The sequence below is a fragment of the Ostrinia furnacalis genome, unplaced genomic scaffold, assembly GCF_004193835.3.
Source record: "Ostrinia furnacalis isolate ACB-3 unplaced genomic scaffold, ASM419383v2 OfSCF4915, whole genome shotgun sequence".
NCBI classification, from domain to species: Eukaryota; Metazoa; Arthropoda; class Insecta; order Lepidoptera; family Crambidae; genus Ostrinia; species Ostrinia furnacalis.
Window position 1 is genome coordinate 1,272,073 of NW_021135154.1, and position 18,152 is coordinate 1,290,224.

General features: G+C 35.5%; 1 protein-coding gene across 4 annotated transcripts in view; it reads right to left on the reverse strand.

The window, feature by feature from the left end:
- The window catches only part of LOC114360186 (homeotic protein antennapedia), a 218,286-nt gene that overhangs the window by 67,312 nt on the left and 132,822 nt on the right, over window positions 1-18,152 (reverse strand). Inside the window, exon 1 of one of the 4 annotated variants that reach the window (XM_028314779.1) lies at window positions 11,940-12,282. The exons of the other annotated variants lie outside the window; for them this stretch is intronic. The gene's annotated coding sequence lies outside the window, so the exon portion shown is untranslated. Of the gene's footprint in view, window positions 1-11,939; window positions 12,283-18,152 lie in introns of those variants that run through there. 4 annotated transcript variants of the gene reach the window in all.

Below are 18,152 nucleotides of genomic sequence, written 5' to 3' on the forward strand. Positions count from 1 at the left end.
CTACAGCTTGTTACGAACTTTATTGCAGCTGTAAACCCCGTGTGAATACACAAACGCATTTGAGAATCGAATCTCGACGAGCCGTCGTACGCTCTAATTAAAAGTAAATGTCGTCCCAAACGAATGATACCTAAAAGCGTACCGAGAAACAAGAGGTGGCGGCTTTATAGAAAAAAAGACCTAATATCTCAAATGTCAAAATGTGACACTGAGTGATTTGTAGCTAAGCTCCGCCTGTCCCGTGTTTCAAACATCACCGCTGCGAGCAGACAGCTGAGCTCTAAGCTTTGCAGGGCGCAACCGAGTGCATACGACTGTCCTGTTCGCACTCCTCAAAGTCGCGTATCTCCGTCTCAGACGGCGGATAAGACTCTATCCCATTCTATAAACGGCACCTACCGAGGTATACTTACCTGAGTGCTTTTGTGTAAAAGTTCAACGCTTTTTCTAGGTGCAGTTGGTGTCTATAAGGTTTTGTGAAAAACGCATTGCACAAAGATTTCTTACTCTTGTTCTGTGTTTATACAATTCCTGTTTTATTCAATTTTACAGGGAATATCTCACGGTGAGTTTGAATTTTGAATTGATTTCCGTTCTTTTATCATATTTGTCTATATAAAATACTTACATAATACTTCTTCTTTCAATACGATTCGGTGACGATTCACAATTTATTACGTACCTGAAACAAACATCAGAAGTTAATATTAAAACATGAAATACTAAATATCATTTCTTGTTATGCCTATTTTCAATTAAAAAGTAGTAGATTGTATCAAATGGACTCATTTCTGTCTGCTACTAGTTAATTGCCTATTTGACATCTGGTTTCGATAAATGGGTGTCTATGCTCACAAGCCTTTTTAATTGCTTGTGCCACTAAATTATAACTTGACATTGATATGTTATACTCTTACACAGTTTTATGACAGTCCTACATAAGAGCAACATTCGATAGTAGTTCTAATAGCGTTATTATAATTACATTAGCTAATTGCTCGTTCGAAAATTGTAGAGCCTACTTACCAAAATTGAACGAGAATTAATTACATTATCGTGCTATCAAATTATTGATATGGATTCAATATAAGGTTACTCCCATTACTCACGCAGCATTCGCTACTAGTTATTAAAGTTGACTTTTTTGGTCAATTAAAGTCGAGCCAGACAGATGCTAAGCTTTGTTCGCCCGAATCAACGTCTCGAGGGTCCACCACCACATAGATATAAATAGCCCCACTTTAAGTGGCAAAACATGCCGACGTGGTCCCTTCTTCCGTCCCTCTGATAACATCGCATTAGGGAACTGAAGAAAGAATAACCGCCAGCTACTGGTTTGTGTCATATTAATGTATTTATTAGATAGAACCGTCGTAAACGTAAGTGGATAGAAAAACAACTAAATACTGTTTTTATTTAATTTTCGAACGAAACAAATGAATTTGATTTATTTTTTTAGCTATACCTGCCAGTCTTATTCAAAAATAATGAAAAAAAAGTAGCCCGCAAAATTGCATGACTCCTCAAAAAATCAGCGGAACAGCCTTGACAAACGGTATCGGATTAAGCTCGTATCGTAAGAAATGGAACGCAATTTAAAGGGCTTGCCTCTTCAAATTGGTTGCTTACCACACCCAGTGACTAATGTAATGGCTGAACAAACAGTACAGTGATAAAGAAGTGGCCGACTCCGGGCAGCGCCGTGTGTGGCTAGAAATTATTAAGTGACTCGTTTGTAGAAGATAACGGGTTTCATGTAATTAGTTTGGTGTATAATGCTGCCCGCTGATACTTACTGTTGCATCATTTTATGATCGCTCATACATATTTAACTTATTTGTTACAAAAATATATTTTTATAAAGCAATTTTTTTTGTAAACTTTATTTCTGTATTTCTATAAAGATAAATGTGATCTAATGTGTAGCAATTACTAAGACACTACTGATGGTATCGTAGCAAATGATATCGCATCGTCTGATCAGCGCACACGTAATTCTGGGGAAGTTCGCAACTCCTTGCGGGGCGATTTTTTACGTCAATTAGCATTATATCCGAAATTCGTAGCGGGAGTTCACGTTTGGGTTAAATAATACTAGCTTTCCGCCCGCGGCTTTGCCCGCGTGGAATTTTGTCTGTCACAGAAAACTTTGTCGCGCACGTCCCTGTTTCAAAAACCGGGATTAAAACTATCCTATGTCCTTTCCCGGGACTCAAACTATCTCTATGCCAAATTTTATCTAAATCGGTTCAGTGGTTTAGGCGTGAAAGCAAGACAGAGAGACAGAGTTACTTTCGCATTTATAATTAATTATAGATATAGATTATGGTTGAAAACTTACGAACTTTCTAGTTTTGTATCTTTTAAGAGCTAGGAAGATACCTTTGCTGTAGTTACTAATAGTATAATATATAGTTACGACAATATCATGTGGGTCTCAGTCGGTTTAGGTACCTATTTAGAACTGACGACATCGGGTGGGGCGTGGGCGGGAAATGAGAAACGAGCGTGCACTATGATATGATGCCTTACCGATGTAATACACAATTTAAACTGGGATAGCCAACGTGAAAAATGATTATGCAGACTGGTATCTCAATAGATGCTTACATCGTGAATATTTCTCGGATATTCGCAATTTATTTGTCATTTTAAATTAGTTCAATATCCCTATAAATAGCGAAAGGATTTTGGCAAAATGTTCAGTGTTATATCGTAAAATAATTTCCTAGCTAATGCCCTGTTTTGTTGAACCAAAACACCTAATTCCTGCATAGTGCCTCTTAATTAAAGTTTACCAGCGTGTCCTACGAAATAGCTGGCTTACGAAACTAAGACAATATCCTTTCACTTATGAACATCATGACAAAGGTTAAGTGAGGAATACTTTGTTGTAGGTATAGCTTCAAAAATCACAATATCCATAGAAGAACGTAAATACTACAAGTAATTCCAAAGGATCTGCACAGTTTTAGTCAGGGTATCTATTGTCCCGAAAGAAGTTGATACGAAAGAAGAAGAACTATATAAGGAAGTGTAGACTGCTGAATGGGGAAGAAAGCTGATTCAATGGAGACTACAAAAGGGTAAAATTAATGAGTAATAACTTAATAAGTCCTGGTAAAAGTCGTCAGGATCTCTTTATCGCTAATATTCGAGGCAGTCACGAATTATACACAACTATGTATAAGTATTAGACAAAACCATGGACTACATTAAAAACACACTGTTCGTGCAAAATCGATGCACGGAGATCTGCGATCAACGACTTAGATAATAAAGCCGATAATATTATAATTTCAATCGACAAAAAAAGAACACGAATACTTACCTACATAATATTAACGGGTATCGGCAATTAATAATTCAGTGTTCAACACATTCAACAAGATTGTGAAATACGTATTATAATAGTTAGGCGCTTTTTTACATACCCGCAGGAGGTCTTGGAAATCATTATAACTGTATCGTTAATTATAACAGTTGGTGTAATTAGTTTTGAAAATTAATGAAAGTAGATAACAATTTTGAAAAGTTTATGATTTGCATAAGCCTATTTGGAAAAAGACCTTGATTAAAATTACTGTTTAAAAACTGAAACTCACATTATCCATATTTGCCTCCTAGAATTCATTTATAAGAATAATAACTCACTAACTTTTAGCTTAGACTTCATAAAGATTTTTATAAACGCAGTTTAAATCTATAAAAGCGTAAGGTCACTGAATCACTCATCATAAAATCTCAGAAACTACAAGTGTTAGGAGTCTCACATTTTGCATGGGGCCTTTTAGAACGTAGGTGCTCACTGAGACGGGATTTTGCAAAATTCAACCCCTAAGGGGGTAAAACGGCGTCCAAGCGTACGAAGTCGCGGGCAGCTGCTAGTACCCACATAAAGTTTTACCTACATAAAGTTTTTCAGTACTTGTATTCAAAAGACTTATTGCGTTATACTGGTAAGTTCGGTAAACTTACTAAAGTAATTACATAGCCAAAAACACGGGCTATAATAAGTTCGCGGTTAGATCTTCCGTGGCGATAGCAGCGCCGCCCACGACCAACCTACATGTTTTTGAACCGCACTAGTCATTTTAGAGCAGGTGGGTAAAATTATGAAGTACATAATGTTTAATAAGCGATGTTTTTAATAAACTCTTTGTTAAAAATATTGATAAATATTTTACCTACTTAGAATAACACTAGCCCCAACTAGATATTATTAGGTAGAGTTCTATGGTGACTTAAGTAGGTAGGTACGAGCATTTGACCAAAACGTAGAACTAAGAATAACTATGCATACTTACTTTGTTAAGTGGTTCTTTCATTACTGAACATACATTTTTGAGATCCAGTGACTCTACATGGTACGAGCACATTTTTTAAAAGTTTTATCCATCATTCATTCGTCATTATTCTACACAGACGATTAATGATGTTTACTTATCTAAATAGAAATACGACTATGTCTGTTTTGTATGAAGGCTTAATACGAGAACATTCGGGACTGGAAAAGGTAAAGTGGGATTAACACCGTCAATTCAACCTTTCATAAATTACCTAAAAATCCGCTCAGTGGGACAAAGTGATTACGTTCGGATATAGATCAGTTACGGATTTAATGAAAAATCCGAAAGGCCATGCCTGATACGAATACAAACATGTCTAGACATAATAAATTAAAACAGTTCAGGCCTAATGCCTTAATTTGTACGAAAACTGCTTTTAGCCTAGCTTTGTTTGTCTAGAATTAAGATCGTTGCGTAATAGTTTGTGCGTACATTTATACAGGGTGAAGAGTCGACCTTCTTGAGGAACTGATAAAAAAATAAAATGTAAGAACCGATACATACGTAATTATGACCATTAAAAGCTCCATGTAAAGTAAAGTTACAACATAAATAGATGAATATATTTTTTTAAACAACTAATGCAGTGGCAGCCTTTAATTAAGTTGAAACCATAGATTAAAGAAACTATAAATGTCTGGTTTTGTTGATTAACTTTAAATAAATAAAAAGTAGGTAGATATTCTTTTAAGCTACGCCAGCCAATCCCAAAACTACGCTGTCCCCGGACCTAATAGCAAATTCTGGGCACACAGCGATCGAGGGCCCAATTCGGTAGGCGTTAAATCCACTAATACATTTCGCCCGCCGACACCGCGCAAAAATCAGGGCAGCCCGCGTCGCCCCGCATAGCAAGCAGGCAAACCCGCGATACACCCTGTATGTTTTTATAAACAACGTTAGCTACACGGAATCTGTGGATTTATTTCTAGTTGAAGTAAAATAGGGCTTATGTCACATCCTGCCAAGGTAATGGCCTACATTGCTGTTATTTGATTAATAGGTACCTTTTAATGAAACAAATAACGAATACTAAAGTGCTGAGAAAATTGAAGGTGAGGTCGTGAAGCACCTTATAAGGGATTGGTCAGGCATTTAGAGTCGCAAAGAATTCTAAAAACTATAATTAATTTTGCATTCGACTAACTACATAATAATATCGCTTACTACTGAATATCTTAAAAAATAGCTTTATTGGTTTACATGACAGTTATTAATGCGTCTAGCAAGACTGAACATATGACAAATACGTCTTAAGCTTACCGCGAAAAAATGTCCATTCACAAGTCTGAGTGAGCTCGTTAAAATTTTCCTACTCTTTACGACTGACATAAAAATATTCGTAACGCTCGACAAATTGAGTGATGACTTAATAAAAATATCTTAAACGCAGCTGTGTGCGTAAAACAAAAGCGGGCGGCACCTTATTAAAATGAATTTACAACGGCTATAAACGTATGGGCTTATGAATAAATTGTGGCATCTTCATAGTTTCAATTTTGAATGCTGAATATGCAATTGAGTAACGGACTCGCGAACGGTAACATAAAAAATAAAAATTATTTTACGCGTGCATGCGTGTGTAAATTAATTAATATTTAACTAAGATAGAGGCTGATATTTGCTATATCAATCAAAGAAAATATAGTTTTTACTCTTATTATTTTCTTCCGTGGTAACAATAAAGATTTCAATCCAACTTACTGATAAATTTATAAAGCAAACGTTTTTCCACTAATAATTGCTTAAGAAAGAGAGCTTTTTAAATTAAAATTATAAGTAAAAATTTCAATGGTAAAGATAAATCTGGGTAAAAAAATATTTTTTTAAAACTTCTTTCTTTGTATGGAGAGCGGGGATATTCTACCACGAGTATTTATTTACTTAAAAGAATTCCTCGAATCGCAATAAAGAAATTTAAAAACACCTGGTTATGAATAAAGAGAATTTTCCAATTCACTATTGACAGTAAGTAAAACTTAACTATCAGCTTATACCAAACCACAAATGAAGAGTCAGTCAGTCAGTCAGTAAAAAGTTAAAGCCAGCATTCCCCTACAGTCACCTGGGCTATTACGCACTGTTTACGGCCACTTAGCCCCGCTCAGTATTCGACCTTCGGATACCTTTTGATGAGAGCTGTCCTTAGACGTTTTTATTCGTTGATTAAGGATGTCGAATTTACCTCGTCGTAAAAATTTTATGGCATGAACTTGAAAGAAAGACATTTAGAAACAATTTATACTATAACAGTAACTATCGATAAGTGTTTGTTTCAGCCACTGCTGGACAAAGGCCTAAAGGATTTCCACAACCACCAAATTGATAAATGTACCGCATTTTTTTTATCATACTTAAATTATTAAAAAAAAATAAAGTATCAATCAGCTCTGTTTATGAGCCACTTAGGACCTCATAGTTTATATGAAAGTTATGTGTTTTAAATGATTAAAATAAAGAAGAATTAAATCCATTTATGATCTATTTTTTTCAATAAACTTACTGAAATGTTTATTAATCGACACGTATCCAAAACTTTTATCTTCGATTACACAAAAATAAAGGGTAAAGTCACCGAACCTCAAATCTGTAGCGGTTGATAGTAAAAAAGTCGTAACTGGCCATAGCCGGGATTCCCTCGCAGTCAGCTGAGCCATTACGCTCTGTTTATGGGCCACTTAGGACCTCAAGCGTTCCCGACCTTCGTTCGCATAGGTATTTTTACCGCTCGTTTTGAGGGTTAGAATAAACCTGTTAATTGACTCACAAATATGATTTTTTTCGATACATTATAGCTTTTAAGTTTTTGGGTAATGGTTGGTGATCAGTCTTTTTTCGTTGTAAGAAAAATGCGCTAATCCTTATGTCTAATACGTAAATAAATAAACAATAATTTTTTTTCGACTATTCCTAGTTTATATGCTATGCTAGTTTAAAAAAAAATCCTCAAAATATCAAAAACAATCTCATAAAAGTATCATTTTTCTCTTGCGGGATTCGTCTGGCGACCCATCAGAATTTTAATAAAATAAAAATATGAAAGCTTGCCAAGCCAGGGACTTTGAAAAGGTTACTCTCTCACCATACCTAGGGGACCAACCGTCCCATTTGAACTGTCAAAAGTTTTAACTGCAAGTACGATTTTCAGAATTCTCATTAAGCAGCTGATTATGGGGTGTTATTAAACAAAACATGTTACGTTTTACTTTTAAAAGGCTTTTTTTGGATTTACTAGAATTTAATGACTTGCCGCTTTGATGATCGGCGTGCACTCGTAAAGCCCTCTTAATTGGCGTATTGAGATTAAAACATTTAATTGCCGGCATTATAGATTGTTTCAAAGGGAACTGTCCATTTTGACACCCAATTAGCGGTAGGCCAGTTTTTGTTTACATGCTTGTTAATTTGAATCGTGAGTCCATTTTAATTACTTCACACCTCGTTATTGTGATATATTAGGTTATAACGATCTTCATTATTGTTTTTAAATATAAAATCACTTATTATTTACGTACTTGCACTTTATTGACCTTTAGTTTGTAGCAAGAAATGAAGAAAAAAAGTTTTTAACACATCGGTCGGGTCGGTTTACTAAATAACATATTAGGATATACAAGGCGTACTCATTAAGCGTTAACCGTTAATTAATATTTTACCGCCATTTCAAAAAGGGACGATAAATTCGCGCAAATCGTCAGGAACGAAAATTATGTGCGCAGCTCAACATTTCCATATTTCGCCGCGAATCGGGATATCATTTCAGTTTGCGTCGTTGCGACTAAACAAAATATAACAGTTTACTCATTTAGATCTAAGCAAGTTCATAAGTATTATTATTGTATCACTAACATTGTGGAAATCATTGGGGGAGGCCTATGTTCAGCGGTGGACGTCCTATGGCCAAAATGATGAAGATGATCACTAACCTCAAAAGATTTGAATCTTGTGCATTAAAACTATGTAAATAAGTACGACATTGAAATTTTAATAAAGTTTTTTACCTAATATTAGTCGAACAACATGTTTTCAATATTGAGCCAAAAGGAAAAAACGTATGAGTCAACTAGTCCAATTATTTATTTATTAAGCTCTACATTTCTTGGCTTCCTCTATAAAGCTAAAAATATCCTTTTTACTATCACAATTAAAAGGTCATTAAACTGTTTTAAAGAGTATTAGTAATTTAATAGTCATATATTAATATTAATTCGGTTACTATTGGACTTTGGACTGCCTTACGAGCTGTCGGTTCTCCGCGGCTTGGCAGCGATGGCGCGTCCGCGCGAATTCGAAACGCCTGATTCTGGCGCACACTATTTTAATTACTCGTTTCAGGAATGATTTATGCCGCGCCCCAGACGTGTGGCACTAGCCGTGTTGTGGTGGCTGTTGTTTTTTGCACAGAGCCGTTGCTATCTGCAATTGATTTTTGCATGCCAGTGGCATTATTTTTGGGGTTTTTGGAAAAGTAACATTTTATAGGGGATGGAAAAGCTCTTTTTAGATTCTTCGTCCATTGAGGTTTAGGCAGACACTCGTCTGTGTCTCTCTACTCATAAATTATATCTACTTTTTATCGGTTGTCGGTTTTTCTAGTCTGTACCTTTGTTGACTACTTCAGTTCTATGAATGCATTCATTTTCCACAGCTTTCTAAGTGAATAAATAAATAAATAAATAAATATCCTTGGACATTTTACACTGCGCCTCTAGTCCCAAACTAAGCAAAGCTTGTACTATGGGTACTAGACGACGGATATAAACATACTTAAATACTCTTTTTTTTGTAAATACATACATATTATACATAGAAAACACCCACATACATAGAACCATACACCATATTATACATAGAATCACAGTAATCTAGTTATTTTTTATATCTAATGAAAGACACGTCTATAATTTAAATAAAATTATGTTTAAATTAATCTGATTTCAGTGTAAAAATATTCCATCAGATTAACAAGACATTAAGGTCAAAGTCGCTCGATATTTCCGCTGCAATTTCCAAAACATGCTAACCGTGCATATTTAAAAACGGATTAGCATAACAAAAATCTAGCCCGATGTTTATCAAAACTACATCACTTCTGCATCAAAATTTGGAGCAATATTTCGTAAAAGCGTGCGAAATTGACCATTTCGAATGTGTTTCGAAATATGGAAGTCGTTAAGGCTGAGTTTAGTTTCGGTCCGAAAGGAAATTGAACTAGAAAATAAAAATAAACGTCTCTATCGGGGTCACGGCTGCGTTCTCAGACTGAGCCTGCGTTACAAAACGTCTGAGCTTCGGAATACATAATGCGTTGACATTTCTGTGAGAACGATCTGTTTGCATATTATTAAAGAGGTTTTAATAGCTACTTTTATAGAGACAGGGTAAAAGAAAATTTACTTGTAAATTCGTATGCTGACAGACGGATTAGAGATGTTGATAAACAAAACGAAATTTAAACTAAAACAGACTTTTCTGTGGAACCGTAAGCTAAGAAAGGGTTTTTCCAAATCCTTGAGGGGCTAAGGCAGAAAAGGCAGATTTATAACCAAAATAAATTTTATTGTTTTAATTTAGATGTAAGCAAAAATGTCATAGATGAAAAGATATGAACGCGCTTAAACGTATTTTTCATTTTTTTTAGCAAATGGGAAACTTGTTTTGAACTTTTAACATTCTTCTTTATTTTATTAGTGTGATATTAATTTACGCATTTCTTAAATCGCTATTAGTGTTGGTATTTACAGTCTTGATTTTTCCACACCTGGATTTTGGACCAAATACATAAAAGTGTATCTATTAATTAAAATTTGTCGGTAGTATACGTTAATTTGTGATATGTTTTACATATTTACGACTTAGATTTTGTGATTTGGTCAATTTATTTGCCATTAATTACATCAAATTTTTATTTTTTTCTAAAGCTGGTTACCATTTTAGGTATACTTGTATGTACCTACTACCTACTCATATGAAAAGTTTTGTGCATAATTTATGAATGTTCTACGTATTGAACTTATAAGCTGTATTACGCAGTAATTTCTTGGATAGTCTAAATAGCAATGTTTTATTTCTTTGAGCTACGAAATCAAAACATTTATTGCTCAATTTGTATAACATGCATATTACATAAACATATTTCAAACATTCTAGATATCCTCTATCCTGACTTTACAAATCGTACAAAGCTACATAATGGGCTATTTATTTTTTATTGTAAAATACCCCTTATCACAACTGCATAAGATGCCAGTGTTTAGCTTGAAGTCGTCTGTACAAGTCGTCAAGTCAACTTTCACCGACCACCCTCGCAACATTGTCCAAGATCTCAAACAAATCGTTACACACGAAAAAACGTGGACAAAACAAAATAGGCGACTTGCGCAACATTCAAGCATTGTCGAGACCATTGTACAATGTTTTGGGCTTTCGTAACATACCATGTACCGTTAGAAACGATAAAAACTAGATCTTAGTTTCTTTTGTACCTTTGAACAAAAGACCGAAATATGATATAGTGGTTTTCGTAATTTTAAAAGATTTTAGCTAGCTTGCAAAAAGATTTGTAATTTTTTTTGTGAGTCGGTGACATGTTTATGGTTTTTAAGAATCGGAGTCAATGTTGTTACAAGATAATAGGTATTAATGACACAAGAGATTATGCAAACAGAACACAAAAATGAATTAGGAATAAATTTATCTAAAAGCTCTCGTGTCAAAAGTCATTGTTATTTTTTATGGTTTTTTTCTGGCGCCGACAATTCCCATGGGCGTTGAGCTAATGTTACATTAAGCTGCAAATTAGGTAATGTGTATGTGAGAATTCAAATTTGTATGCATTTTCCTAGTTCGGAATCATGCCGCTCGACGTCCGTTTTATTGTTAGAATAACGCTATCTTGCTTTATTTATTGCTGCTATATAAGAAAATACAGCTTCCGTCTGTCGTGGAAATCTACTAAGCATCGAAAACGAGTTGCACATGTAAATCGTTGGGCGAAGAGTTCATAAAGCGATTTATAAACCGACACATTAGGCGTAACACGAAACGTAAACCCGAAAGCGAACAACGAGCGATGAATCAAACTTTCGACGCGGATAGGTACACAGCATTCATTGAATTCTGGTTAAGTTTCGCCCGCGTATTTAAAACAATTGCGTTCGATTTACGATCGGCATTTGTTCGTTCTAAATTTAAATTGTTCGAGACAAACAATTTGAGTATCGGTCGGAGGCCGGAGCTGTCCCGAGTCCCGACGTCGCTTCTGCCACCTATCGTGATTTAGGAGTTTGCCGCGAGACTTAAATCATAGCCGCGTCTACGGAGCTGGATGCGTGCACTTTTTGCATTCGCGATGCGGTACCAGCATCACTTAGCACTTTGTTGCAAGATAAATCGTTTGTTTTGGTTCTGTTTCGACGTTCGCTTTGCCGAATTGATGAAGTTGCTCGCATTGGTTTGAACCAACCATTTGTCATTCGATTAATCATCATCCGTTTATGTATTTGTAAATGTCGATGGAATATGGTTTAAGTTAGGGGTGATAGCTGTAAATAAACGTTCACAAACAGTCATGATCAGGTAAACACTTACCTAAATATCAGTGTCGTTAATCTTACGTAAAGCGGTATGAACAGTAGCGACGATACGGCGACTTAAACTACAATCACATTGAATTCATACAAAACTGACCCTGTATTTATTCGTATGTACGTAAACTACTCCGCTACGGTGCCGCTATGTTACATTATTTTGTACTTTTAAAAAATACTAATTTAAAGATATACAATTTTGTACTAATGAAAATAACAGAAAAGGTCACTAAACACGATTGTCTATGTAGTGGTCCAGGTAGGACGTGGACTTGTCGAACTTATTCAGTTTCGTGGTTCGTATTGTTATTAGCGAGCGCGTGTCGTGGCTCGCGTGGCGTGTCGCGGTGTCGCGGTCGGCGGCATGGCGCGCGTGTCGCGACTGACGGCGGCGGCGCCTGCCCTCGGCCGCGCGCGGCGCACTGACGCGCGGCGTCCCGACGCCGCCCCGCCGCCCCCGCACCCCCGAATTCTTCGCAAACTTTGCCTGAAGTTGAGATGAGGGATGCGAACCGCCTCTTTTTGATGACCGATTTTTGTTCGGTTTTGGAAAATCGGAAAAAATCGCATGTCTTTATGTGAAAATCTGAAAATGCGTTTCAGGACGAATCGCAATATCATATTACTTTACCTTTATGTTTTATGTTCTCCTATACTTCATTTTCCAGCTCTTATTAGGCCAGTAACGTACCTACTTACCTATATTGACCTATGGAACGCGCTGAAGCGACCTTAACATTAAATCGGTGATGAATGTGAAATTTTCAGGCCCAAGAGTATTCAACTCTGCGCGTGTGTTTACATCAAGTAAGTAGGTACTTGCCCATCTTTATAAGTTTAACAGAGCTTTAGTTCTAACTTCCAATTAAGCTTTCAGCAGCTTTTGTCTCGCTTTATTTCAGTCAAACAAAAGACTCCAAAGAAACATCTAGTTTCATACCTACAGCCTTGTTTCTCTGAACGTGTAAACTGTAAAGCAAGCGCCAATATACTTCCTGAAAAGCTTTTTGATTAAAAATTCTTCAGGAACTCTACCGGAGCGAGCGACGCCTGAACGATTACGTTTCCAGAAATGGGTTTTAAAGTATCTCCCGGTAGATGTTTAGAAGTTTTTCATAATTGGGAAACTTTTTGCTTAAATGTAAAAGCTTAGCTGAAACAAAGCTCGAAAAAATATTTTATTCTCGGACAATCACGCCAGTATACTTAAAACCCTTTAGATTTGCAGATTGAGCATAGGTACATGATGATAGAGTCACATTCTGACTCTGGTAAATCCTATAGTAGTCATTTCTTGTCACAGAATTGAATATGCGACCCTAAAGCTTAATCTAAGTCCGTTGCTCTACCACTAGTTTAGATAGTTACAAGTAAAAAGTTCTGTAAAGTAGATACTTATTGAACTAGATTTAATGTATGTATTAACTGAAAAGATTGTCAAACGAATCATATTATTATCAACCTAGAGACAATTTAAATTATAGTTTTTAAAAGACTCCGTATTTTCTTTTCAGGTTCTGGTGATGTAGGTAGTTATGATCATTGATTTTCTCCCAGATAAACAAACAGTCGTTAGTTTTATTGTTAACAGCATTTTCGGCATTCCCAGCGGGTTAGATAAGCTTTACATTTCCTCAAGACACAGTACAGTCTCTCAAATACTTCATGGCACCCAAAGCAGCCAAAAAGTTCGCAGCACGCCTTTGTTACAATTGGAATAAGGCTGTGTTATCAACTTTTGGGTGCTTTGGGTGTCATGGAGTATTTGACGCTGACTGTACATGCCGCACCATCTTGATAAGATAATGAATTCGTAGGCGGTCAAGTTTCGTGTCTGAAGCCAATCGAAGTGTGTAAAAACCTTGAAGTGATGAAATATAAGGACGTACACACATTAGTTGGGAAAAGTCAGTGGTGATTAAGCTTAATCTCGCACGATGTATCAATCATGCTCAGGGTCTCTGGAATAAGACTAGCGTGTAAAAACACCTTGAGAGTTAGATTTAATTTTCTTAAAAATTGTTTTATTAGGTACTCGACAATTTAACTTTTTTTTCTACTGGCCAGTATTTTTCACGCAACTTTTTTATTACTAGCCAGTAGATTTATTTTAGAAAGGTGTTTTCAACACGGAATAGAAAAACAGAAGAAGACAGCTTGATTTTACTACAGGCCAGTATTTTTCACAGAACTTTTTTTATCACCAGCCAGTATTTTCAAAAGCATGTTATAAACTCGGCTCAGTAAATCAGAAGGAGATGGCATAATTGAATTGTAATGATTAGAGAAAGAAAGAATAAACCGTAAATTTACTTGTAGTAGGAAAACGAACTAAGCGTTTGAAACGCGTATACCGACCGATTGCCCCCACAACTTAAGTGCTGGCCGGATTAGGAGCGGTCAGTATTTATAAGCCGAGTCTCAAACTAGCAACAAAATTAATTTATGGATTCTTGAAAAGTATTGCAAGCTTTTGCAGACTCTTAGGTCTTATTTCAGGAACTATTAAGTTTGAGAAATACAAATTTGGAATCTAAGCCTAGCCGCAGACTATAGACTTGTCAGCCGATAGTTGGATCGGGCTATTAATTAATATGGNGAATATGGACATGTATAAAAGTGCGTACAACTAAAAGTCGGTTGTCTGCGTCTAGGCTAAAGCGCGAAGCGTTAGAAAAAAATATTGTTAAAAAGTAACCTAGGTCTTCATTTGACAAAGATTATTACACTGAATATCATTGTTTTGTTTCTATGTTATTCTGATATTATTTAGTATTTACAGTCCTAAGTTTACTTTACCGGTGATTTTCTGGTTACCACTTTCTGTGATTTCATATATTATGACTGTGACTATCTAAGAACATAGATGATGCTTATTTTAAAAAGTAGGTAGTTTGGCTAGAGACAACTACCATTACAAAAAGGAAAATAGCCAATGTTTCCAAACATGAGTTGAGGGCCGGCTATGAATGAGGCCCACCCCACCCCCTCACGGGCCCCTCTAATCGCCCCCTGGAAAAGCGTGACGACCCACAAATATAATTTTAGGTAAAACTTTCCCCTATTGTTACGATGCCTACTGATTTTCGGGTACTCAATGTAGGGATGTTTGGTTGATGTGTGAATTTATTATGAGCTGTTGTACTGTTATCTGGTAGAATGTAACATTGTTGTAAAAGGTTTGTTTTGTATGAGAATGTGAATATACTTGCAGGTGTTTAGTAATAGTGAAATAAATAAAAAGTCTTTCAATCGCGTTAAGGCATTTTGAAATAATAATTATAAAACATTTAATTTTGATAGTTTGTGACATAATTTTCCAAATACGAAAAATTTAAGATGAATTATTAAGAATTCAGCTGCATTCCAAAGAAAGAAAAACTGCCAAGTTTCCGCGCCGTAACGTCCAAAAAAGAGTAAAAACCAAACTCATCCGCACTAAAAGCTGGTGGCTATCAAACACTACACCTAAATCATAAGAACGAGCCAAAACCCGCGACGCGACGCAACCAAATATGATAGTCGACAACGCGCAACCGTCACCACACACAATCGCGGCCCACTTTTAATTTATTTCGTCCACAAAAACCTTTTTGCTGTTTTATTTCCATTTCAACGGAGACTTGCGCTGTAGCGGCATCTCTATTTTTATTCTTTTTCCTTTTTCAATTTCGAATCGACGAATCTCATTTTGAATTGAATTCTTTCTTTGAATTTTTCTTTCAATTCTAATTGGTCGTATTTGCATGTGATCCCCTATTGTGTAGTTGATTAGACCGTTGTTAGTACGATGGTGATCGATACGGTCGCGTGATACCGTCGTCTTGGAATAAAAAACCTTTTTGCAAATTAGAAGTTTTCTTTCCGTGTTGGCCGATGAGGTCAGGCTAGGTTGTTGCTTAGTGTTCTATAACAGCTGTTATGTATACCTTTTTCCGTATTAAGGTAACCTGGTTTGCTTACGAAAAGAAGAAATTAGATTGGCTTTTGCAAGATTGCTCGCTGAAGTAACTTTAGCAAAAAGTTTTTATTGCTTTCGCAATAAAGACTCCAATAAAAATACTGGCCAGCCAGACCAAAAAGGATTTAATAAAAGTTCAATTAGTTGCAAATGTCGTGCGTCCGAATTCGAATTTCGAATAGACTGTCATGTTGTCCGGTACGTCACACGGGACGCCAGTGACGGTACTGTGGCTATGTCAGGTTAGTACGACCGGCAAAACAGTCGAATGCTGATTAAAATCAACCATAGCGTGAATAGTGATCCTTCGAACTTCGAATCAGAATTTCAAATGTTTATTACATTATCGTATGAATACTGAAATATCGCCGTCTCAAAATTGTTACATACTGAAATGTAGAGTCATTTAGAAGTATTTAAAAATATGTTCATGTTCAACTCATAAAAGACTACAGTAAAATAAAAACTAAAACCGTCAACGAAAAAAAAATTAATAATAGAGCCAGTGACTTCCCAGCCAAATGTTTCAAGTTTGTTTTGAACCGAGTACCAATAAAAAGGGAAACAAAATGCAATCGCAAATAAATGCCAATATTAAAATCGCCAACCACCTCCCCGGAACAGTCATTGATAGTGACTGCTCACCGATACTAATGAATATGTATCGGAGCAGGTGCGTACGACACATGATTAACTAGGTGCCGCCAACGATTTTTGTATCGATACATCGCCGATAGGTTATCACGGTGCACGTGCGATGGCTATCGATGGAAACACGAGCGATTCCGTTGAGATGTTCGTGTTTTTGAAATTAGAATCGGTATCGGGAAAATTTGTTATTTGTCATGGTAATTTTTAATAACGAACGAGTAGTTGATATTTTTATGAGTGTTATAGCGGAATGACTTTAATAATTTATTAAGGAATAAAAAAATATAAATATGTAAATACAATTGCGGAAAAATAATGTATACATAATGATTTAACAATTATTTAAAAACGTATTTTGGAAATGTTTTAAGCTACAATTATTTACTTTACTTCAACTAACACGCTACAAAGACAATCGGTTTTAATTTGAATAAACATTTCTCAAACACATTTTGCACTTAAAGTAACTTTTTACTATTTAAATTAGTACCACCTTTGCGAATATTTATTTCCCACGTCCGACTAACTTTTCCTTTCTTTCTTGTGAGCATTCTAATTTATGCTAATATTCTAAGTTCTAATCAATTACGTCGAACGTTACGAATGACCAACCCCACACAACAGTATAACCTTAGTATGTAAAGGTTTATATGCTAAAAGATAAACCATAACATTATTATGTGAACGTGTATTTTATAATGTCGGTCCCTACCACGTTGACTTCAAGAAGCTTCCATGACCACATGACACTTAATGTTAATTTCATGTTTTTTTTTATTTAGAAACTTACAGCCTAATTTAATGTAGATGTAGGTTTATTTTCAGTGATAAAACTTTTTTATTCAATCAAATTTTTTTTCCTCGTGGTTTGCGTAAACCAACCAGTGTCAATTTCCACACACTACTTTTTTGTTCAAGACTGCCAGTTACATAACATTTAAATTTTCAAAAAGAGAACCAAAAGCATTCGAATGNCTACTTTACTTCGACTAACACGCTACAAAGACAATCGGTTTTACAAAATTTGAATAAACATTTCTCAAACACATTTTGCACTTGAAGTAACTTTTTACTATTTAAATTAGCACCACCTTTGCGAATATTTATTTCCCACGTCCGACTAACTTTTCCTTTCTTTCTTGTGAGCATTCTAATTTATGCTAATATTCTAAGTTCTAATCAATTACGTCGAACGTTACGAATGACCAACCCCACAGAACAATTTTATTGAATAACCTATTATGTAAAGGTTTAATGGTAACATAAAAGATAAACCAATATAAACGAAAAGTTGTATTAAATGGAAATTCTTATCCATATTGACTTCAAGAAGCTTCAATGACTACATGAGACTTACAGCTTAATTTAATGTAGATGTAGGTTTATTTTTATTGATAAAAGTATTTTATTCAATCCTTATTTATTTTTCCTCCTGGCTTGCGTAAACCAACCTGTGTCAATTTCCACCTACTACTTTTTTGTTCAAGCCTGCCAGTACTTACATAACATTCAAATTTTCAAAAGGAGAACCAAAAGCATTCGAAATTTCGAATGTTTATAAACCTTCTTACTTGCGAAATAAGTGCTCTTCACTCGTTCTTA